Here is a 24,853-nt window from a genome sequence, read left to right as displayed (position 1 = left end):
GTGAAAATTGACAATCTATAGTTCGGCTATTTTCACAATATTTATCTGTGGAACCGAGTCAAACTAAATAAATAAATGTCAGTTGCGGCCTGAAAAGTTTGTGAACCCTTGCCCCAGAGTATGCTAGGCCCGCTAGTACTTCCATCTACACCAAATCTCTCCAAAATTACAACATTGTGAGCCATTCTGTTTTTGTCGAAAGTTCACCCCAATATGGGGACGCTGGGGTGAATGCGGTTAAAGGCTTAGGCCTACACGTTTTAATTCAAGCAACCTGAAACCACACCCTCTCTCCTGGTTGTGCTCATCTCTGTGTGTCCCTGATTGATTTCTGCTCACCTGTGTGGCCTTGCCAGAGTCTTAAATGTAGCTTTGATCTTTTTCTTCCAATACTTTCCTCTGAGTGAAACGATTTAACCACAGGACGCTATCGGCTTTCACTGCAGGCAGGGACACACGTTACAGTTGTTTGGTACTGTCGACAGGCTAACAAACCCTCCTGTGTCAGTAGCCTCTGAACTTATTTGCACCAAGACCTGCAATGAATGAAAACTGGGTGGGACTTTCTGGCACAGTATTCCACTAGATTCAATCCTGCTTGAAAGACAGGGGCTTTGTATCTATAGGTGATTACATGGACAAAAATTACACATGGAGATCCCCAAGGCTCCATTCTGGGGCCTCTTCTGTTCAACATCATGCTCCCATGGCTGACTATGTAACAACAAAATATGTTATACCACAAAGATGCAGACCACACACACGGGTAAGAGCATTGAACAAACAAACGATTGGATGTGCAGCGCAGAACCTTCTTCAATTAAACAAAGGCAAATGTGTAGTTTTTACATCATTTTACCTCTGTCCATTGGGAGAAACACATTTTGTGTTGTTCCTTTGTTCATTTTATGTCCGTTACGGACATAAAACATATGGATTGTAGCTTTAAAGGACTACGTCTCAGCGGAATTTGGAAAAAGTGCACGCATTTATCTTAAGCAGACTCGACTACTCTAATGGTGCAGATCTCCCTAAAATCGATCAGACAGCTGCACTGCAGTTGTTTCGGAATGCTGCTGCTCACAAAAACCAAGAAAGTGGAGCATATCACTGCAGTTCAGATCTGTCTGTCAAGGACCTATTTAAAAATACCACTGTATATTGTATATACTGTATAATAATGAATAGGGCCAAAATACATTTTTGAACTTCTGCTGTGTTATGAACAATCTAGACCTCTCAGATCATCGGGGACAGGTCTGCTTTCTGTCCCCAGAGTCAAAACTAAACTCAAGCAAGCAGCGTTCAGTTTTTAAGCCCCACATTTCTGGAACAATCTCCCAGAAAACTGAGGCTTTTGATTCTTTTCTATAACGTTATAATCATACTTTATCTGTTTAATTTTCAGTTATCTTAACTTGTTAATAACTATTTTTAATAGTATTTAAGTGTCCCTTTACAATATTTTTCTTTAGCATTTTGTCTCTTCACTTCGAACTGCCTTGCTTTTGAAATGTGTTGTGCAAATAAACTTGCCTGGCCTTTCAATAAACATACAACACTTGCAAGCATTACGTGACAGCAGGGTCCAGTGTTTAGGCCACAGTGATGTTTCATCTTTTCACAGATTCTGAATGTGCAGAATGTAAGCTTTCAAAATGATGTCATTGTTGAACATTTTAAACAACTGAAGAGATCCTCAGGATCCTCTTTAAAGGGGAGGCGTCCAAAGGCATCCTGTGGCACTGAGTGAGTTAACACCTCTCACTGTCAGATCCCAATGGATCTGACAGGGGTCAAAACATTTGGTCGCTCGCCTTAAATCATGGCCCGCCCCACCCAAGAGTAAAAGGCATGTGTGATAAATGTAATATACAGTATCTACACATACACACTTACATTGAGCCAGACAATAGAGATACATGTGCTCTCCTGTCAACTCCAATCTCTCAATATGGTATTCCGGCTATTAATCACTCCATCTCCTCGCCCCTTTTCCTCTCGCTGTCAACCACACATTCTGTGAATACAAAGAGCATTGACGACGTGATCTCTAGGTTTCAACTACAGAGACAGAGAGTTTGGACGCAAAGGTTGGTGGTGAGACTGAAAGACACCGGATCTGTGTGAGGCTGCATTAATGACCCACTGCAAAAAGAGGTCTGCAGTAACACACCCCTTTGTTTGTACAGGATGCATGTACGCCTTTGTGTGTATTCGTCCATGTCCATTAGCTGTGTGTATGCATATGTAAGTGCATGTGTTCTGTGCACGTGGGTGTGGGTTTAAAGCACATCTATGTGCACATTCACCCTGTGTGGTCCCCCTTTCTCTCCCTGGATGACAGACAGGAAAGCCTCTGAAAGTAGAGTCCTTTAATAGCGAGACAGACAGGGGGAAGGTTATAAGGGTTAATGTAATGTGGGACTGAGAGTTGTAGGGCGTTATGGGGGGGGGGGGGGGGGGGGGGGGGGTTGGAGGGGAGGAATGCAAATGTCTCGCCGCCAATCGTCCTTGAGAAATATCTGATCATAAACCGTCCAAAGCAATATGATATGCCATTATGTCTGAAGGCCCCAGAGTCGCGTACTGGCTATGCTTTCTTTAGAATACTCAGGTTAGTGACCACAAAAACAGAGCACATTTCGGTAGACTAGCACACAAGCCCACAAAATTACAATCACAACAGTTGTGTAGGCCACGGGAAAAAATCAATTTAAAAGAAGAAGGAAAAAAAGTAGTTCCCCTGAGGGGCAGACAAAACGTTTTAAAACCACTGTAGGCCTTGGAAGAACCATGTGGAAAGTAAGTACATGTAATCAATTATATTATTACTGTACTTACTTTAGTACAATTTTGAGGAATTATTACTTTGAGTATTTCTAATTATTTTTGTTTTGTAGATTTGGATAATTAGGAAACCCTATATATATACACATATACTTTGGCTATAAGAAAATAGCCGAAGCTCACAAAGCTCACAACGTGTCGTGATATGTACTACATTTTGATGCCAATACTTACTTTTACTCAAGTATATTCTGAATACCAGACTTTTACAGTATTTCTACATTTGTACAAAGTAAAACAGTTCTTCCACCACTGGGAAGAACTCAGTGGGGCCTGAAGTGATCTCCATTCCTCATCAGCGAAGCATTCAGGCTGACCATAGAGAGCTCTCAGTGGAAGCATTCAGGCTGACCATAGAGAGCTCTCAGTGGAAGCATTCAGGCTGACCATAGAGAGCTCTCAGTGGAAGCATTCAGGCTGACCATAGAGAGCTCTCAGTGGAAGTCCACAGACTGCGCCAGGATCCTGCCAGCTTCCCTGCGCCACACAAAGAGGAGGAGGAGGCACGTTTCCGCGTGGAGCGTGTCCACGGAGCTGCAAGAGAATGGACCCCGTGGCCGCGCCTGGAGGGGCCTGTGGGTCCCCTTCCACAAGTAAAGGAAGCAGATGTGCCACTGCTGGGAGTCCCCCGTTAGCCAGAAGTGCCATCTTCATGCGATACGCGCAGTAATAACATTGCCCTCGTTATTTAATTTTATTTTTCCTTTCTCGTTCCATTTGAAGGATACGGTGCAATATCACTACATGGCAGTGTAGACAATGTAAACACTGAAAGTGTAAAATGTGCGCGTAGGCCTACAATACGGGTCCATATTTACAATTTAGTTTTCAGTTTAATTTAACATTCTCACAATTTGACTGTGTAGTTTTACTCATTGCGACCGATATTTCATATCTGGCATCTCCAAAAGAAACAGCCATTAAATTGCTGTTCATTTGTGTTATGTGCTATGTTTCCCATAGGCTACAGCTTCTAATGGGATCTGGAATTAGTGAACCAAACACCCCCCCAAACACAGCTGCAAGCAAGTTCCATTCTGGTTCTCATGTGTGTGAAGTTCATATTCATTTGCATGGTGGACAAGTTTTTATGAATATCACTTTTTCCCCCCCTTCTTTTGTTGGGGTAAGGGTTAGTATTGTCTGGGGGTAGAATGCATTACGTATGTGGTATCCATTCTAGACTGTCAGTGGTAGGGGCAGGTCAAGGAGTTGTGCACACTGTTCCTATAGTTAAGTTTTGTTTTTCTTCTCTCGTTCAGTGTGAGGTTGTGAGGGGGCTGTGTGGAGATGTAGAAACATGCCGTTGTATCTATCTCAGGAGCCCTGGTACTATACCTGGTACTATCTCAGGAGCCCTGGTACTATACCTGCATGCTCAGTGCTCACCACTGCACTCCCACCACATCACTGACAATGGTTGTGAGAAAGGCAGAGTCTGAGCGATAAGAATGGTCAAAATAAATGCCAGAAAAGATTTTGATGAGATGAACCGTTTTGCTGGTAACTGAAAATATAAAATAAGATCACAACAAAAGCACACTGGTTGGTTGTGCTTAAAACATACTCTGGTAATTTATTTGAGTCCGTAAACAAGTCGAAATACATCTTGTTTACGGACATACAACATAACAGCACACCTACACATCAGCCACCAAAATAGACAAATGTTTGTCCCTTGGAAAAGCAAGAACAAAGGAAAAAAGAAAGAGTAAGAATTATAACAAGCTATTTTCAGTACAATAAGTTTGTGCAAATTGTTTCAGTGTCATTTCAGCAATGAAAATTCATCACAGACATTTAGCACATTTTAGAGTATCTATGGCAACAATGTGGTTGGTATACTGTGCATGGGTGGTTATTTTGGGGACATATTGCCCTGGGGGAGTGTTTCTATCACTCTGCCTCTATTTTGACACTGCCACCATGCAGCTGAAATGTGCACTCATAGTTCTGCAATGAAAAGAAGAGCACTAAGCAGTGGAGGGCTTACTCCTGGCTCCATGCTTCAAATACTGTGGATCATTAAATAAAGAATAAACCAAATACAATAAAATAAATGAATAAATAAACCATTTCAAAGAGAGTACAGTACTCTTCCTCTGCCTATACCCAAACACCTGCCTGGACGAATGGCATACATAATAATATGCGTTCTATCAAGGTAGCAACACTCAGACGCCTACATAGTGATCTGCAGGGAGGCTCTTATTGCAAAGCAAACTTTTAATAACAACAGCCTGTATCCTGCGTGGCTAATTGCCTCATCATATTGTCCCACCAGATTACAGCATTAATGTGTCATCTTTATGCGTGACAATGAAAAACACCAAAAATTGATTTGCTCATGCTGGCACAAAGGAGCACTTGAGCAGTGTGTGTGTGAGTGTTACTCAACACATCTTCATTTTCAGCCTTTTAACTGCTGATTACAATCGCTCTATGCAGGAGGCTGCGTGTTTGTGTATGTCTACCGTACGTGCCCCGCATGCATTCCAGACGGTCGATGTGTGCATGACCGTTTCTTCCCTCGTTATCTCTGACACAACATGCAGACGTGGAGGGCAGGCATCATGGAACGCTGAGAATACGTGATGGATGGTTAAAAGTGTGAGGTAAGTACGAGAGGTGACAGTACCATATAGAATCATGTGTGTCGTATTCAACAAATAGAATTTGGTCTGGTTTGAGAATTAGAGCATAAAGAAGGTACAGAGACATGAGACAGAGGCATAGGTAAAGAGATACAGTATAGAAGAGGGGCAGAGGAACTCAGGAGACTCAGGGGATCAACATTTTAAAGAGAGATGTTTATCTACCATTGGGGTAAACCGGGGACAGAGTGGCATTCCGACTACATGGCTTCTGCATGAGGTTATGGGTTAGGGTTAGGGACAGGGTTAGTAGTTGATAACAACTATTATAAATATGGATCATGAGGTTATGGGTTAGGGACAGGGTTAGTAGTTGATAACTATTATAAATATGGATCATGAGGTTATGGGTTAGGGACAGGGTTAGTAGTTGATAACAACTATTATAAATATGGATCATGAGGTTATGGGTTAGGGACAGGGTTAGTAGTTGATAACTATTATAAATATGGATCATGAGGTTATGGGTTAGGGACAGGGTTAGTAGTTGATAACAACTATTATAAATATGGATCATGAGGTTATGGGTTAGGGACAGGGTTAGTAGTTGATAACTATTATAAATATGGATCATGAGGTTATGGGTTAGGGACAGGGTTAGTAGTTGATAACAACTATTATAAATATGGATCATGAGGTTATGGGTTAGGGTTAGGGACAGGGTTAGTAGTTGATAACAACTATTATAAATATGGATAAAGTACAAAATACCCCAACATATGTATTACAGTAGCCTACAATTAGTATAAGGTATTAAAAAAAACCATTTTGTTTGTTTGTATGGATGCACTAAACAAAGTTTCTCATACAGTGAAAAAGATCTTATCTTATCTATGATCTTAGCATCATGAGCGTACACATTATTCTACCCAGGGGCGGCCTTAAGGATCGGGAGGCCCTGTTCATGACGTCAGGATTTTAATAATTAATTATTATTATTATTATTATTATTATTTTATTTTTTCAGTGTGTATTATCGGACTTCAAAGCATAAACAGCATACAGCACAGCCAAGTAGAAAAATACTGCAAAAAAGCAGCTTGATTAAACAATTATTTTACTTTGTCTTGAATTACTGTAAGGTACAGATAACTGGGAGGCAGCATAGGCTATACAATGATGCAATCGCAACTCGCAGCTGCTACTACTACTACTACTACTACTACTACTACTACTACTACTACTACTACTGATAATAATAATTACCAAAAAAATAATGGGAGCCCCTTTCAATTGAAACGATTGAAACATAAGGCCGCCACTGATTCTACCACACCATTTTAGCAAGCCTATTGGTTATCTATTTCTGATATTGAACGGTTTGACCATGCAGGTGTGAAATGTAAACGGTATGAAAATAATACACCGTATGTGACTGCATTACTGCAGTACCAACAGTAATATCCATTTGTCTCTGTCTGCATCAAGCACACCATCTCTGTGCCTCTGTAGGGGGGCAGTCGTCAGTCACACCGGGCAGGTTAGGACCCATGCTGAGAGACACGTCTTCTTCTCGATTTCCCACTTTCATTTTAACCGCGCTACAATCTGCTCATTTTGGGAAGATGATGGCGATGGCGATGATGTTGGTTGTGGTGGTGAGGGTAAGTGTGACATGGGTGATAATGATGATGATGATGATGACAGTCCATTGGTTACAATGACACAGAAGAGCCATGTGCAGGTGACATGAGAGCTGGTAGATAAGCCAGCCACATCAGGCTCACAGCAGGAGGTTCTATCGGGCTGCAGGCTGCAGAGGCCCAAGTGAAAGCACATTAAGTGGAGTGAACATGATTGAGCCTCGGGTCTGTCATCAACTCGTAGGCCTCCGACTGCCTCTGGAGTACAGCCTGAAGGGATTCGCAAGGCGAAATTGGCGCACAATTCACCAGAGGGGTACTGGATGTATGTGAATGTGTGTGTGGGCTGATTGGCTAAACGTGTGTTCCATAATGTTATGCACAGTTTGAACAAAAGGATAGACCTCTAATGTGCCTCTTGAAAAATAAGTGGGTATAGAAAACAGCACCGCTATTAGATCCACCAGCCCCCACTACACACGCGCACGTGCATGCGCACACGCACACACGCACAATCCCTCCCCCCCCCCCCCAACAGGAAAGTCACTTTCAGACACAACTCGGCTTCTTACACTGGCAAACAGCCTTTAATCTGTCACTCCGTCTGGAAAGGACACGTGCACTTCTGCGGACGACTCAGTTTCTGACTGTGTCACTTTGAATCTGACAGCAGCATTTTAGACACTTGTTCTGTGGACAGAACCACTTTTGCGATCCATCAATCCATGCAACGGCGAGAGGAGGCGAGATGAGGAGAATGGAGGAGAGGGACGTGGGGAGGGGGCATAAAATGCATTTTGTAGAAAGAGTGGACCTGTCAAGCTTGGTTGTGACTTTGGCTGATTAAAATAACATATTTTGGAACGGCGTGCTGCACAAAATGGTGAAGTCGGGAGGCCACATGAAGGCTCAGGTCGATAACTCTGGAATATGAAAAAGTATTGATCAGATGTTTTGGGGCGCGGACAGCTTGGAGCACATGGCCTGTGATTTTTCTGTAGCAAACCTTCCAAGTCAGTATGCTTTTCTGCACTGGTGGAAAGTAACTATAAGTACATTTACTTAAGTACTGTACTTTTGAGGTATCTGTACTTTACTTAATTAATTCTAATTTCCAATACTTTTACATCTACTCCACTACATATCGGATCCAAATGTTGTACTTTTACTCCACTACATTTATTTGAAAACTTTGTAGATTATTATTACAAAACATACAGTAACCACTTCAGCCCTATATACATTTTGGCCATTTGGAAATAACCGATCTATAACCGATCTATCGTCGCATGAGCTTGTAGATCTGCTATTTTCAATAGCTTTTTAATAGTTTTTATCTATTTTGATAACTTGAAATGTGACATTCTGCATAATGAGAACTATTACTTTTGGTACTTTAAGTACATTTAGATGCCAATACGTTTGTACTTTCACTCAAGTACATTTTGAATTCCGGACTTTTATTTCTATATTGCAGTAGCCTATATTGATATTTTTAGTTTTTTACTTAATAAAAATAATGAGTACTTTTTCCACCACTGCTTTTCTGTACGCCGCCGTTTCACTTTGTAACAGGAGAAAAGATTGAGTAAAAAGAGATTTCTGCCCGGGAAACGCTTTCTCTCATGAGCTTCATATAGTGTCATGGTGTTTATTAGCCCATGGCTCCGAGGCGACGGATGGGTGATGAGGGTACAGGCGAGGAAGATTGAAGGTTAGAGTCAAAGAGGGAAGAGGATGGGGCTGCGAGGAACATGGGTTAGAGTTCATCACATTAAGGCTGGTTATGGGTACTGACCTGCATGAAGTCTTTCACCATCTTCATGTTGCTGATTCATATGGAAAAGAACAAAACCTCAAATACACTTGCGCGCACGCACGCACGCACGCACACACGCGCACACACACACACACACACACACACACACACACAAATCAAACAAGTAAACCATGACCCTTCACATTGAGTAGAATCAATGAAAGCAAGCAGAATTGATGGGTGCGTTTAAAAGCACAGATCTCAGACAAGAGAATCCTCCTCCACACGAGGACCCACGGGGAGAATGACCCTGGGGAGGATACAAGCTGGTAAAGCTTGCAGATCCAGGATCAGAGGGGAGAGATCTACAGGGAATACTACAGAAAGACAACCAACCAAACAGCACCGAGTAAAAGAGCTCAGATCACAGAGGTTCCCGTCCACAGAGGAAGCAAGAGACACGCAGTGGGAATCGAACTGCCGATGTTTTGCCCCATTTTGCATGTCAGGGGGCACATTTGCATTACAATCGCTCTCATACGCTAGTCTTACACGGCTCTTTTAAGATGGCAGCGGCTGTGAGAAAACACTTGTCCAATGTTGCAAACACAGTCAACTTCTGTTAGAGTCTCCAGGCCGGCCTTTTCCAGACAGACACACGGCGCTATCAGACTCGTTTCAAAGGATTTGAGTGAAGATTCTGGAGAGCAGACGGACCGTGATTACAAATCAAGTGAGTACACACATAAGGTTGGCTGAGAATTGGACTCATCTGCTGTGATCAGAGGAGAGCTGGGCTCTCTGGACCTGTAAGTAGCTGGATTAACCATTGGCCACGGAGCCATCGATGTTATTGAGCTGACAGGCCTGATGAATGGAGTCCGTCCGCATGGCGTTTCAGTCTGCAGCAGCTATTTGGTCTGTTTGTGACACCATGGCTGTGATGGGCTGTATTTTGTATTCACACGCACACACAAAATGGGTATTGTATCATTCCAATGGTGAAATTACTTTACTGCATTCAACCAGCAGATGGCTTGCTCACTGATGAGCACTCGGTGGAGAGCTGTTCGGGTTAAGTGTCTTGCTATGGGAAACATGGACACTTACAATGACTCGCCAGGGCGAGGGTATAGAGACACACGGGGACTACAAATGAGACAGCGTCCTCACTTCTGGTCCGTTGGCACGGATACCGCAGGCCAGCCCATAGAAGTCCATTGAAATTCAACTGTAGTTAGCCTACTTTTAAAATAATATGAAATGAACTGAAGACTATATTGATTTGAATAAAAATATGTTTCCAAATGTATGTAGTGTCTTTGTCAACATTTATTGTTGTTTTCTCAATAGAGGATGTATTTCACATTTAATTTACCACTTGAATGAGTTACCCATAATGTTAACAGAGCAGAGGGGAGACGGCAGACAGAGAACCTGTCGCTTTTACGGGACGTCACGGCCTTTGCGAGGCTACGAGCGCCGACTTTGAAGAGTGGAATTCTCAATATACATCCCGATCCCGACTGACTTTGTTATTCATGTCTATATTTTGAACATGTCACGGGCTTACTATATATGTTCTACCTACCACGGAGCTCCGGCGGTGTGTTTTACCGCTGTCAACTTGTTGTATAATTAACTTTGCTGAATAGTTGCATGGGAAAATAACCCAGCTAAATGGAAGAGTGACATCCTGACATTTTCAGCTACCTAGTGAATTCTCCAGATGAGTATTAATAATAGTCTTGCAAGATGCTGTTTAGATCATTTTCAACAAATACATAGCATATAAAACGAAATACAACAAATATATCTGGGTATTGAAAACCTCAAGGGATGCATCCGTGACGTATATACCGTGTGACCACTTTGACTTGAGATTTACAATGCTAGCACTTTTCACAAACTGATGGAGTATATTATAGTACATTGTAGGATGTATATTGAGATGGCAGGTATGTGACATTGAAAATGACAAATCAAACATATAGGACACTTTATTAGAAGAAAAAATAAATCGCTATAGCCTCAGTAATGAACCAGTGAAATTAGGGTATTTCATGATGCCTCTCATAGGGATTGCATTGGCAGCTGCAGTACACAGTTGAAATGGACCAGAAGTGGGGCCGCTGTCTCATTTGGGGGCGTGAAATTTGTAGTCCCCGTGTGTCTCTATAGCCTCCCTAGCGATGTAGCTATAGCCACCCGCTAACCTTAAGCTGAACTGTGAACATATGGAGCTATGTCATGTTCAGTATTGCAGGTTCTGTCTGGTATGGATGGTTTGGTCAAATTCACAGCGGTTGAGACATTTTACAGTTCACAGAATGTCCAATGGTCCAAAATCATATCCAACATACACAGAGCCGATAATAAGTCACTTTTGGGGAGGACATTCAACGATATGAGCCATGGTCTGTTCCTCTGAGGCCGAAGCTCCACCTGTCTGGGCTTGGCGTGGACCGGTGGGAAGATGTCTTATCATTCACAGCAGGAGTGATCAGAGATAAGCCCATTAAATACATTCATCATGTGATTTCACAGTATTCTAACTTGTTCATCTTTTGTAGTATGTGCTTATTTATTCTTTTGTAAGACTTTATATTAAGGTCAGGTCTATTATACATTATAACCATATTTATAATGCATTATAATGCATCATAATTAATAATACACTTACAGTGCACTTATGATGCTTTATAAATGTTAATAATTATGCACAACAATGCACAACATTGTTATACAGTACATGATCATACATGATTATAAACATTTATAACAAGTGATGTTGTGATGCCTTATGAAAGTATTATAATGCATTATGTGATCATAATGCATTATAGACCTGAGCGTTAAGTGTCACCGTTGTTTTTTTTAAATTATTTTTCCATTGTGCTTTTCCTAAAGAAACACTTCTACTGTGGATGAGATGAGAACACAGCAGATACACCCTGATTTGCACATCTTTTGCTGTCTTCACGCACAGGCGTGTGGCTGTGCGAGTGCGTAGTCACACACACACACACACACACACACACACACACACACACACACACACACACACACACACACACACACACACACACACACACACACACACACACACACACACACACACACACACACACACACACACACACACACACACACACACACACACACACACACACACACTGCCCATTTCATTATGAAATATCAACTAATATTTACAGCATTGCACAGGGGTCCTGAGGGGGTAGTTTAACCAAGTCAATGATAAGGTCAGGAGGATTATTCATATTAATCTCTACATTCCTTTACCTCAGCATGAGAGGGAGAGGCTCAACACAGACAGCAGAGCTTCTCTGGTGGACTGCAAATCACCTCTTATTCAGACAAGCCGTCATATTGACCAGCACTGACCTGGTTCCTCCCTGCTCCAAGATGCAAATCTTACCGTATGACACAGAATCAACAGCTCCAACCTGCCTCACCTCGCTGATGTAGAGCATGGGAGAAGATGAAATCCAAACTAAAAATTCAGGAGGACAAGGCGGAGAGATCAAGGAGCGTGAAAGTGGAAGAAAAGCAACAACCTTATGGCACAACAGTTGGAGGAGTTGAGCTAATTCTCTTTTATGAAAATGATCTGTTATCTTCCGTCAAGAAAGCATAAAACAAACATTCCACAGACACATTATCTTGGCTTTGAAACAAAGTGTTCAGGCCAATCATTTACTGGTGATATTCTATTGACTCACCTCACCTTTAACCTTACTCTGACCCACTGTGCCTTTTGTAAATTCTGTAAAATTTTGTAACACATTTGCTTGGAGACGTCTTTTGATATAGTGTTGGTAGCCAGTGTCAGAAGGGGGGAAAGAACAAAAACTATTTACACCATGAGATAAGAGTAAAACAAGAAAGAAAATAAGGTTTATTTACAGTATATAAAAGTTGTGAGTGAGTTTTGAGAGAGTTGGGACACATGTTTTCCTTAAAACTTGTAACATTCATTGCTTTCGGGTCGATTTTTGCTTTAAAGATCAAACGGCTCATGGGTCATGGTGGCTCAACCAGTGGGTGCACTGACCACATAATCACAACATCCAGAGTTCAAAACTGGTCCATGACCTGTATTGACCATATCTTTGTGCTGTCCAATAAGACAGGAATAACTTGAAAATAAACAGCGCATAACATTTCAAAATTATTATTAAATATAGGGTTTTTATAGCCATGAGAATTGACATTTCTTTTTTCAAAAGTTGTGAGCTTGCAGATCTGTTATTTTTGGAGAAATAAACTAAACTAAAAATAATACATTATCCCCCCCACACCCCCACCTCAAAACTTTGATGCCAGGGTTAAAGTGGTTGAGAAATGAATAGATCAAACGGCACTTGACATGTGCTGTGAAACGGTGCTAGTATAAGGAAAGTTATTTTTAAATAGAGCTCCCATCAACAGTAGAAGATTGGAGACACAAGAACGGTACCAAACAAAGGCCTGTCTAAAAACGCTTTGTGGAATAAGGAAAACAATTCAACGTCTGTCCCCTGCTTTATTTCCTTTCAACGCTCCTTTCAGTACAAACAGGCTGTGGGAAGAATAGCGGCGAGGACATAGCTTGTCAGTAACTACCACAGAAATTAATTTCCTGAACACTGGCTTTTACGTGTTGCTCATGGCATTACAATGGTGGGAGGAGAAGAAAGAGACAGGCCTGGTCCGTTGGAGGCTGGTCACGTCCGCCTATAGAGAGAGAGAGAGAGAGAGAGAGAGAGAGCGAGAGAGAGAGAGAGAGACACACACACACACACACACACACAACACACACGACTTTCTTACGCTCTGGCACTAAAGCTGGTGCCTGCATCATTGTTCAAGATGTTTAGTTTGGAGATACAGACCCCGGTTTATTTCAGTGAAATCACTTTGGCTATAAATGAAAACAATACGTGCGCGCAACAAAAACCCAAATGGAGAGACGTGCTTGACGGTCACGTAGCCGAGAGCACTGGATTTCAGAACGGCTGACACATGTAGAGCGGTTTACCTGTCCCTAAGGACAGTTACATATAGCAAGAGTCAAATGTAGCCCAAATGCAGACGTAAAATGTAACCACGTCGTATACGATAAATATTGTTGCGACACTGTGTTTGACAAAGTGACTATATTTACCAGATGCTTTCAGATGAAAACCAAAGGCCATTTACAGCCTTGGTTCTCAGACATTTTTGTGTCAGGGATGCCCCATTTTTCAATTGTTTTTCGAAAATAGCGGATCTGCAAATGTACGTGTTGTGATGTGACATGATGTGACCTTGTAGAAAACATACAATAGGGCTTAAGAGGTTAAACCATTCCTCATTTTGCTGGTGACCCACTGGAACCCCCTCGAGGACCCCGGCAGGTCCTCGGGTTGAGAACCAATGGTTTACAGTACGCGTCTCTATTGCTCTATAGAGCTCTTCACATTCTGCCCAAGTTGGAAGCAGTCTCAGACAAATTGTCTAGTGACCGGTATAGGACACTACTGCAGATCCCCGGAGAGGAAGGGTAAAATAGTGACGGGGAAAGCCAGCTAAAAAATAACGTTCTCTCATCCCTCAAAACCCTCTGCGGGGACGGCCCAGCGCGAGCCAATTAACACCTGAACGCTCCAAATGCGTGACCCGCTCCGCGGCTAACGCTGTAGATCACTGTAACTCCCTACGGTGTGAAAAGGTGAAACCTGAATGAGCGTGATACAGGGATTGCTCTAAAAAAATAAAATAAAACAAGAAAAAAAATAGCACTCACAGCCCGGGTGAAACCAGCGACGGCAAGTAAAGAAAAATACCCTGTTTTCATGTTTTTGTTTTGCTTTTGTTGTTTCTTTGACAGAGTCACCGCCGCTCCGCACCGACCGAGCCACACGGTCACCCTGGTTTGAAACAGATCCCAGAAGACTATCCGCAGGGTTCAGCGTGGAGGCTGCGTTGGCCCACATCCTGTGCGAATTCACCCAATTTCACTCTTATTCAAAACACAAGACTCTCATTACGCTCCGTTGGCTCGGCGCACTGTCATTTCATCTGGTTTTCTGCGGACCTGCATGTTAGCCCCCTCCGGCCCAGTAATGTTCTAGTGCGCAGCCTATAAAGGGCCATTGTAATATATCTCTGCCTCATTATTCTCAGGTCAGTGTGTAGAGCAACATGGAGGGGGGGGGGGGGGGGGGGGTGTTCTCTATGGCCAGTTAATTCAACACCTCTCTTATTCTGAACAGCATTTGTACAGCTGGCCTCCTGAAAGGAGTTCAAAACATACTCCTACACATGCAGTCAGGCAGACATGGAGTGGCACCATGCGCAAGCACACACGCACGCATGGCCTCGCAAATGTCAATTTCTCAAATTCTACTATCCTTGTGGGGACATTTAGCCCTCACAAGTATAGCGATAGAATAACATGCGCGCGCACACGCACACACACACACACACACACACGCACACACACACACACGCACACACACACACACACAGCGCAAGTCCCTGCGCTGACATCACTCCACACCACTGGTCCCTGCCCAACCTTCAGCCTCCATCTTGGGAAATCACCCGGAGCCTGTCCATCCACCAGGGCGTGAAATACACACCCAAGGCAAACCAAAGGTGGGTGGAGCGGCGGTGGAGGGCGAGGGAGGGAGGTGGAGAGCGTGATCTGGAAAGTGGTATGTTTGAATGACTGAAGTTTGGTGGTGTGTGTGTGTGTGTGTGTGTGGGAGGCGGGGGGGTATAGAGGAGAAAAGGCAAAGGGGATTGGGGAGTTGGGGGGTGGATGGAGTGGATGGGAGCTATGTTCAGTAGAGGGTTTGGGTGGTGAGAGATGGAAACCCAGAGGGGCGTGTGTGTGTGTGTGTGTGCGTGCGTGTGTGTGCGTGCGTGCGTGCGTGCGTCAAGCGGATTGGAGACAGCAGTTATTGGAGAAGGATTAAATGGACACTTGGTTCCAGGAGGAGGAATAGGAAGGGGAGCGGGGAAGAAAGACAGAGGGGGACCAGGCTTCAAAGGAGGTCTGGGGTGCACTCTTGGCCTTGAGACTGGGGCTCCGTCACGCCTCAGGGCCCCGCGAGCCACTCGGGCCCCGGCGCTCCAGAGGGGAGTCGGCCCCTGGCCTTTTGTTACGGTGGAGGAGTGGGGAGTGACAAGGCATACCAGCATGTCTGACACGTCAAAGCAGTTGGCTGGGAGACCCCGAAATCTGGGCCGGTCCTGACGCTGGCCATCTGTGGCTTCAGAACAGGGATGGACCAGGGGGGGGGGGGGGTTTGGGGGGGGTACAGGGGGAGGTTGTGCTAGGAAAAACAGAGCGCCCGATGAATCACATGTTGATTAAATGGAGTTGTACGTATCTTTGCTTGAAAATGAGACCGGTGCAGTGTGCTATTGGAGGGACCTTAATGCTACAGCTAAATCAAAGTTTGCAGATGAATCCAAATTGAAATATGCATCAAATTTTAGCATTACCCAAGTCCCTGGTTAGATGTATTCATTCTTATTCCTTTCTGTCAAAGTGCCGCTTTAATGTCACCCAGTGAAGGGAAGTGATGAAATGGAGCAATTATGTATTCATTTGTGCTATTCAGGTGAAACCAGGTGTAACATTTTCAATCTGTGCACCTGCTGTAGCTCCAATTCATTCGGTTTTCTCACCAGTGTTGCCTGTTAGGATGGTAATAGCCTAAATATGGACACAATATTACAGGCAATAAATCCATTTAACATCACTGTATCCCTTCTGGAGACACACAGTGCTTTGCTCTCCAAGTTTCCTGAAACAAATGTGGTACCAAAGAGCTAATAGCCAAATAACAAAATCTTATGAGGGAAACATTAGGAAAGAACGCTGAGCTGCAACATGGTCAATGGAACTACGCATTGCAATAAAATAAAATAAAATTAGCCCTCATCAAGGTGGCATAGTGGAAGCAACATGTTTAATTTGATATTCAGACAGTTCAGCATACAGTATGAGAAAGAGAACAAAGGCACATTCTCATTCTGGGAATGAAAATTGCATTCTTTGGTGAAAACAGATAGCCCGAGTCATCTCCCATCGGGCAGCAGATTCATTTTCATTTTCCAAACAGTTTGTTTATAATAAATATTCATGAGCCATTGAGCCACCTTGAAAAGGGGATGGGAGACACTGGCAAAGCGGTCAGCAGAGAATGACACAACCCCAACTGCAGCTGGGCTGGAGGTGCTGCTCCCTGATGAAAGACTGACTAACCATGACCTTTCCAGCATAAAACAAAGATTTGCACAATTAACTACTTTTAAATGTCATGCACTCACCAAATCTGCATATGAACACCAAATCTTGCATAGAAATGAGGGTGTTTGTTGAAGTATTGTATCCCCCAACCCCTCTCACCCCCAAATTCAATCCCCTCCCAGTGCCACTGAATGGGGGTTCTTTCTCTGGTTTTAGCAAAGTTAAATGTCAACCTATCTTGTATGGAGATCCTTCTGTTGCTCATTAACCTTTGTCACTTGGAAGCTAGAGTGAGCTCTGCCTAAACACCGCAATTAATTCAACATTTACACGGAGACACGCAGCCGAGGAAACCACCGTGACTTCATTAGGATCTGTGCACACATAGCCTGCACATACTGTACTCGCATCGCAATGATTAAGTGCCGTCATTGGTTCATATTCAGAACAGAAATGTGTGTGAGGACACGGGGATGTAGAATTCTGCAGATTGAGAAGTCACATTTATTTTACATTCATGAAGTTGGACAGGAGAGGGCAGTTTGGTGGTGCCCCCTTCGGATGAGGGGGCAAACCTCTACTGGTGAATTCATATTCATATACCTTGAGGGATCAAACTAAGGGCTGCCGCTGCCTATCATGCTGAAGCTTTGGATTTTCGGATGCACAGGGGAGAACTTTTTCTGCTGACCGCAGGTGACCAAAAGGGGTAAATGAGCTGGTGTAATTTTAACAGTCTTCCCTGGTGTTCTAGAATGGCTCTCTACGGGTCCTGGCCTGCTCAGAGTCTTCTGGATTCATTAATATCAACACAGAGCACAATATCCTGCAGCTCAAAGTCAGTGTCAATTACAAAGTCAACCCATTAACATCTTCGCTATTCAAAGCCGCTCTCTTGCCCAATTGCAGAATCAACACAAGTCAGTGGGCAAACACAATACCGCAGGTAGCAAGGCAAACAAAATACCTCCCCGCTCTCCTGGGAGAACAGCATATGATGATGGACAAGAGATGGGCTAATTTTTTTTCTAAGGCTGATAAATATTGGAGTTCATGGAGCACTCAGTCCAGACATAGACAAATGACTGACACAATTTCCAGGAGGAAGGAAGAGTCTGGTTTTGGAGAGGCCAGGGGTGAGGCAGAGGGAATGTGGGGAGGTGCCAGAGTAAAGTTGATTCAGTGTAGTATGATGGGAGCTTTTAGCTCTGAATAGAAAGAGAACGACGTACAGAGGTGGGGGTGGTAGAAAGAGACAGTCCCCTGGCCTAAGCTACAGCCTAAATATATTTAACCAAAGGGAAGAAGAGAAAATGCTGCTTAGTAGCCAAAGAAAAGCTCTCTGCGAGAGGTTACCCAAAATAATTAAACTGAATACATTCATGTGTAGCTACTGTATAGCGCTGAATATGAGACATGTATAGCATATGCTATGGCTTCAACATATAATGGAGTGACTGTCCCCAATCTGACTGTAGCATGCTTTGTGAGAGTTCTGCTTACTACGCCGAGATATTTTGCAACTTCTAGTCTCCCACTTGTGCGCCGAATTGTTTCAATGGAAGTAGCGTGACAAGGCACCGCACTGTGCATTGGCGTCCAGGCTACGATCTGAACTAGTGAAGGATATAGACTTCACGGTGCATTGGCGTCCAGGCTACGATCTGAACTAGTGAAGGATATAGACTTCACTGTGCATTGGCGTCCAGGCTACGATCTGAACTAGTGAAGGATATAGACTTCATTGGCGTCCAGGCTACGATCTGAACTAGTGAAGGATATAGACTTCACTGTGCATTGGCGTCCAGGCTACGATCTGAACTAGTGAAGGATATAGACTTCATTGGCGTCCAGGCTACGATCTGAACTAGTGAAGGATATAGACTTCACTGTGCATTGGCGTCCAGGCTACGATCTGAACTAGTGAAGGATATAGACTTCATTGGCGTCCAGGCTACGATCTGAACTAGTGAAGGATATAGACTTCATTGGCGTCCAGGCTACGATCTGAACTAGTGAAGGATATAGACTTCATTGGCATCCAGGCTACCATCTGAACTAGTGAAGGATATAGACTTAATTGGCGTCCAGGCTACGATCTGAACTAGTGAAGGATATAGACTTCATTGGCGTCCAGGCTACGATCTGAACTAGTGAAGGATATAGACTTCATTGGCGTCCAGGCTACGATCTGAACTAGTGAAGGATATAGACTTCATTGGCGTCCAGGCTACGATCTGAACTAGTGAAGGATATAGACTTCACGGATGTAATTAACGACTCGGCATGCACCAAGTCAAGAAAGGATTTCTGTGATGCTATGGTCGATTTGATATTTGTGGTTTTCTCTTTTAACTGCTTATTCATAGTGATGCTTGTAAAGTCTGTGTATGATTTGCAATGACGTAGTACACAGTACCGGCATGCAGAGAGTGGCATGGTTTGGGGGGACATATAGAGAGAGGGGGGGGAGGGGGCAGACAGAGATGAGAGCGAGGGAGAGATTAAGAGTTAGAGAGGGGGAGATTTATTTCTGGAATACATTGTATTGTTTAAATGTTTAAATACCATTTCCCCTTCTGTGCTGTACCCTCGTATTCCTCAGTGCTATGGTGCATACATTAATTATTTGATGTTTTACAAGGGTAAAATGGAAAATCCGGTCCTTTATAAATGTTATCTGTCGTTTGTAACCAGGAAACCATGTGCCTTATTGTATGTTTCCATATTGTGGATACGGAAAAAACAAATACATCACTATTCTGTTTCTAGTCCTTTAATTAGTTTCTCATTATGGAATTTGTAATAGGCTACACAATGCAATGTGCTCAACGTGCTACATGGGGATGTGAGTTGCATTCACATTTGAGCATCAGTGTAAGGGGCCTTTCAAAACACACATCACAGCTGTCACTCGATCCTGTAGGTTTACACTCTATAACATACGACGAATTAGACCGTTCCTCACCCAGGAGTCAGACCAGCTCCTAATCCAGACAACAGTCTTGTCAAAACTCGACTATTGCAACTCCCTCCTTACTGGCCTACCGGCATGTGCACTTAAGCCCCTCCAACTGATCCAAAATGCCGCAGCTTGGTCTTCAAACAGCCAAAATTCTCACACGTCTCCCCCCTTCTCCGCTCCCTCCATTGGCTCCCGGTCGCTGCCCGCACAGAATACAAAACTCTGATGCTGGCATTCAAAGCAACCAAAGGCATGGCTCCCCCATATCTCACAAGTATGATCGTACCATACAAACCCTCCCGTGCACTCAGATCAGCCAACGCAGGGAAGCTGGAGGTACCTTCACTAAAAACGCCGGGACAACGCTCCACACGTCCCAAACTTTTCTCCCTTCTGGCTCCAAAACTATGGAATGCACTTCCCATCACAGTCAGAACTGCAGCCTCACTCCCAATCTTCCGCCGTAGTCTGAAAACCCACCTCTTCAGACTCCACCATGGCCCGTAGCACTTGCCCTAGCCTAGCCCCCTTAGATAGCACTTTATGTAGACTTAGGTAGTATTTTTAAACAGACTTATAGCTTGTTACGTAGACAGCACTAGAATTGCATTGTTATGTAGTCATAGCACTTTATAGTACACATGTATAATATATAATATAGTATAGTATGTATAGTTCACATAGATACTCCACTGTTACGTTCTTAGTTTATGCTTGAGTCATGATAACTACTTTTTATATATGTGATGTATGCCATGCTTTTGTTATTTGTTTTTGTTATTGCTTAATGTAAGTCGCTCTGGATTAAGAGCATCTGCTAAATGCCTAAATTGTAAATTGTAAATGTGAAGCGATATAACGCGCCTATGAGACTTCAATGAGACCTGCGTTTTTGCGCGGAGCACTGGGGAGCAGTCACGGTGCGACAACGCAAGCGTATTTACGTGGGCGCAGTCCTGTGAATTTGTTGCGCGCGTGCTCGTTACGTGCACCCGCCCGCGACTCACCAGACCTAGATGCTGTTTAGCTTGCAGGCCTATACCTATACTGTATGTGTGTGGTGAGCTTCATGTAAATGTAGGGTCTGTAGTATTAGCCATAGTAAGTTTCACATTTTTACATGTACAGTGGGAGGAGGGGGACACTTGTAGTGTGGTCATCCTATAACCACCACCACTGTGTTAATCTGCTCTGATCATAGACCAGCAGCTTTAAGGGCCTTGCAAACGTGAAGCGAGGAATGCAGGCATTGTTGCCTGGATCAACACAGGTCTCCTCCAGGTCTGTTGAAGAGGGGCGCAACAACGCAAGCGTAAACAAAAAAGCTAAACAGAATCCAGGTCTGGAGGTCCAGGTCGCGAGCGTGTGCACGTAACGAGCACGCACGCAACAAATGCACGGGACCGCGCTCACGTAAATATGCTTGCGTCTCATTGAAAATGAACTATAGGCGCGTTTTATCGCTCCCCGTTTGCAAGGCCCTTTATACACTCCAGTATTACAACACCTCATCTAAATAATAGTCATATACGCCTACACTCTGTGCAGATTCTAATCAACAAATTTTGCCATGACATACCTAGTCATTTCACCCACACAATGTTTATAATTATGTAATTATGTTGGAGTATGCATCCAACAACATCATGTTTGTTTGCATTTCAGTAATGCTACACAGCATTCCTGCCAGTGTCACATGACTTATCAGGTACCAAAGTAAGTATGCTTGGGGAAACAAGAGTTCCCGAGCCATATGTGGCCCTTAGGTCAGAAGCCTAGTACACCCTTTGTAGTCCGGCAGTCGACAGGCTTCTTTTGTTTAAAGTGGGAAATTTGGTATATAGTCATTTTTATTAGCCTAAAATATTGTCTATATACATACATTCATGAATCTACTTGGTGACCGGCTGTCAGGATTGGGCAATATTTTCATAGGGGTTTCTTGTGACCCTACCATAAAATCCTATGGCAGGCAAAATTGTCAAAAATGTCAAACTTTCCTTATGCTTTAAGTAGCATGTGATATGTCAAACTAGGGGGTTTCCATGATTCTGAATCCATTCCAAGCATTAGTTTTGCACAAAAACACTCCTTGGGCTAAAAACGGCCATAGACGTCATGACAAATGTGATGGTCAGAACAAATGTGATGAGGTCAGCACATTTTGGGCACATTTGGGCAAGTGGCTGCTGACAGCCGGTCAGCATGAATGTATAGACAATATTTAGGCCAATAAAAAAAGACTATATACCACATTTTCCACCCGTCCACCTTGGCTACCGGACTATTGGACAGGATGCTAGTATGTTACAGGGACTTACTTAACCTCCATTAAATCCTTGATGCTGAGCGAGGAGGCATAGGGTACCATTTTCAAAGTCTTTGGTGACTCGGCCAGGCATTAAATCCTGACCTTCCAGTCTCAGAGCGGACACTAAGCACAAGGACACTGTGCTTACCAGTCTCAGAGCGGACACTAAGCACAAGGACACTGTGCTTACCAGTCTCAGAGTGGACACTAAGCACAAGGACACTGTGCTTACCAGTCTCAGAGCGGACACTAAGCACAAGGACACTCTGCTTACCAGGCAGGTACTTTGGCCTGATGGGCAAGCAAAGGACGAGGGTAGACCGCTACTATGCGGTGAAGGCAAACTATAGTTATGCGCTTTGTGGAGCGCCCCCTAGTTGTGTCTTTTGTCAACTAGCTCAGATCAAATACTCTGCTGACCAGGTGACTCAACAAGTTATTTCATGTACTGTACAATTCAACTGGCAACCGTTTCAATCCCGAGGCCTTGCTGATGCATCTTACAGTAGATGTGCACTGTAGAGTAATACTAGACTGAATTTTCTGGCAAGCTTAGGCTTCTTCCCCCCTTCATATATGATAAGATGCAGCCTTTATGTATTCAACCTGTGATGCCACCGTGTGATCAGATGCATAGCCGTGGTTTCATCTCTGCACTGGTCTCTGAAGCTGCTGACAGGTGCTTATGATGGGCTCATATGAATTCTTGTTGGGGGATTTCAAAGAAACCCTGTGCCTTTTTCTAGTGGAGGACATTCTTCAATGTCAGCTATGATTAGCTCTCAAAAAATACTAATTTCTCGGGATTGCGGACCAACGTCCTTGCAAACCCGACATGACAAATGTCCTGTATGGTCAGTGTCGATTCTTATCAGAGCGCCTCATTAAAAATGTAATGACCACATGAATATTTACCAAGTTTAATTACCGCTCTCTATTGCTATTCCGCTTGGTCCAACACTCTCTTCCACTCCTCTGAAGGGCACTATTGTAGCCCGGCGAAGAACACCTTGTTCCACCTTGATGAATATTGCAGTGGTCCGAGGTACGTGGGTGCGTCCATGGAATCCACCTCAATCAGCAGGAGAATCGATGGCATACACTCACATTCACAAAGGCATTAATTGGCCACCATAGAAATCCAGCACACCACATAATTTGTAACAGAGAAATGAAAAGGTTGGCCTGGGCCGTGGCTCAGCGGTCCAGGCACCTTGGCTGGTAATCCAGTCTGGCAGTGTGCCGCGGGTTCAACTCCCGATCCCGACGGCCTTTACTGCATGTCACCCCCCCCCCCCATCTCTCTCCCCATTTCCTGTCAGCCTACTGTCTGTCCCTCCAAAAAAATATATAAAATAAAGGCGAAAGCCACAAAATAAAAAACATTCGAGAAATGGAAAGTGTGACAGAGGCAGAATAGCTAATTTGTACAGCAGAGCACAGACAAGTCAGTCCAGAATCAGTGGTGGAAAAAAACATTTTTTTTACTTAAGTAAAAGTATCAATACTGCAATATAGATAGTCTGTTATAAGTAAAAGTTTGGAATTCAACACAATAAAGGTATTGCCATAACAATGTACATTTAAAGTACTCATTATGCATAATGTCCCATATTTCAAGTTTTCAAATGTATAAAAATCTTTTGAAAATAGCAGAGGTACAATCTTAAAATGCATCGCGAGATCAATGGTTGGTTAATGCATGTTTTGTAATAATAATCAAAATCTACAAAGAAACTAACTAGTAGTTTTAAAATAATAGTAGTGTGGTTCCGAGATGTAGTGGAGTAGAAGTAAAAGTATTAATAAGTAAAGTGCAAATACCTCTAAATTGTACTTACGTACAGTACTTAAGTAAATGTAATTACTTAGTTACTTTCCACCACTGGCCAGAATCAGCATGCTTCCAATGACTGTAGTGAGAGCCAATCTAATGCATTGGCCTGGTCAAGGCCAGTGGAATGCACACGGGGAAGAGAATGCATATTTAGTTTAATTTCATATATTGTGCACTGAAGGCGAAAACAAAAAAGGTTTTACTATTGCAACAGAAAGGCTAGGCCACGAACATCACCCATCAACTCCCAGTTGTGTGACACTGACACACACGTACGCAAACAACAAACTAATTACTCTGATAAAGTAGCAGGGTGGAAGTGAGTGAAGGGAGAGCAACAAACCCATGATGCATTGCATAAACAGACAGTTATGGTTCGAGTTTAGGCATTCATTTGTAGTTTAATTCATTAATTAGTTATATTAGCCACTGATTCTACACTTCAGTTTAACGATAGGCTTGATTAAGATGGGGTCAAGGTGGGTCCCTCAGCACTGAATTATTTTCCCTCACAAATATGTTCCCCCATTAACTTTTTTCCATCTCAAATTAAAGCATAGGCCTACATTTCAAACTGTGTTCGCAAAACAATACTTATTACCAGAATTGCAAATGGACATTGGCAGATTCTAAAGAATATTTCTAA

Source organism: Electrona antarctica (genome assembly GCF_951216825.1).
Source record: "Electrona antarctica genome assembly, chromosome: 12".
Lineage (NCBI taxonomy): Eukaryota > Metazoa > Chordata > Actinopteri > Myctophiformes > Myctophidae > Electrona > Electrona antarctica.
Note: the sequence above shows the minus strand (reverse complement) of the source record.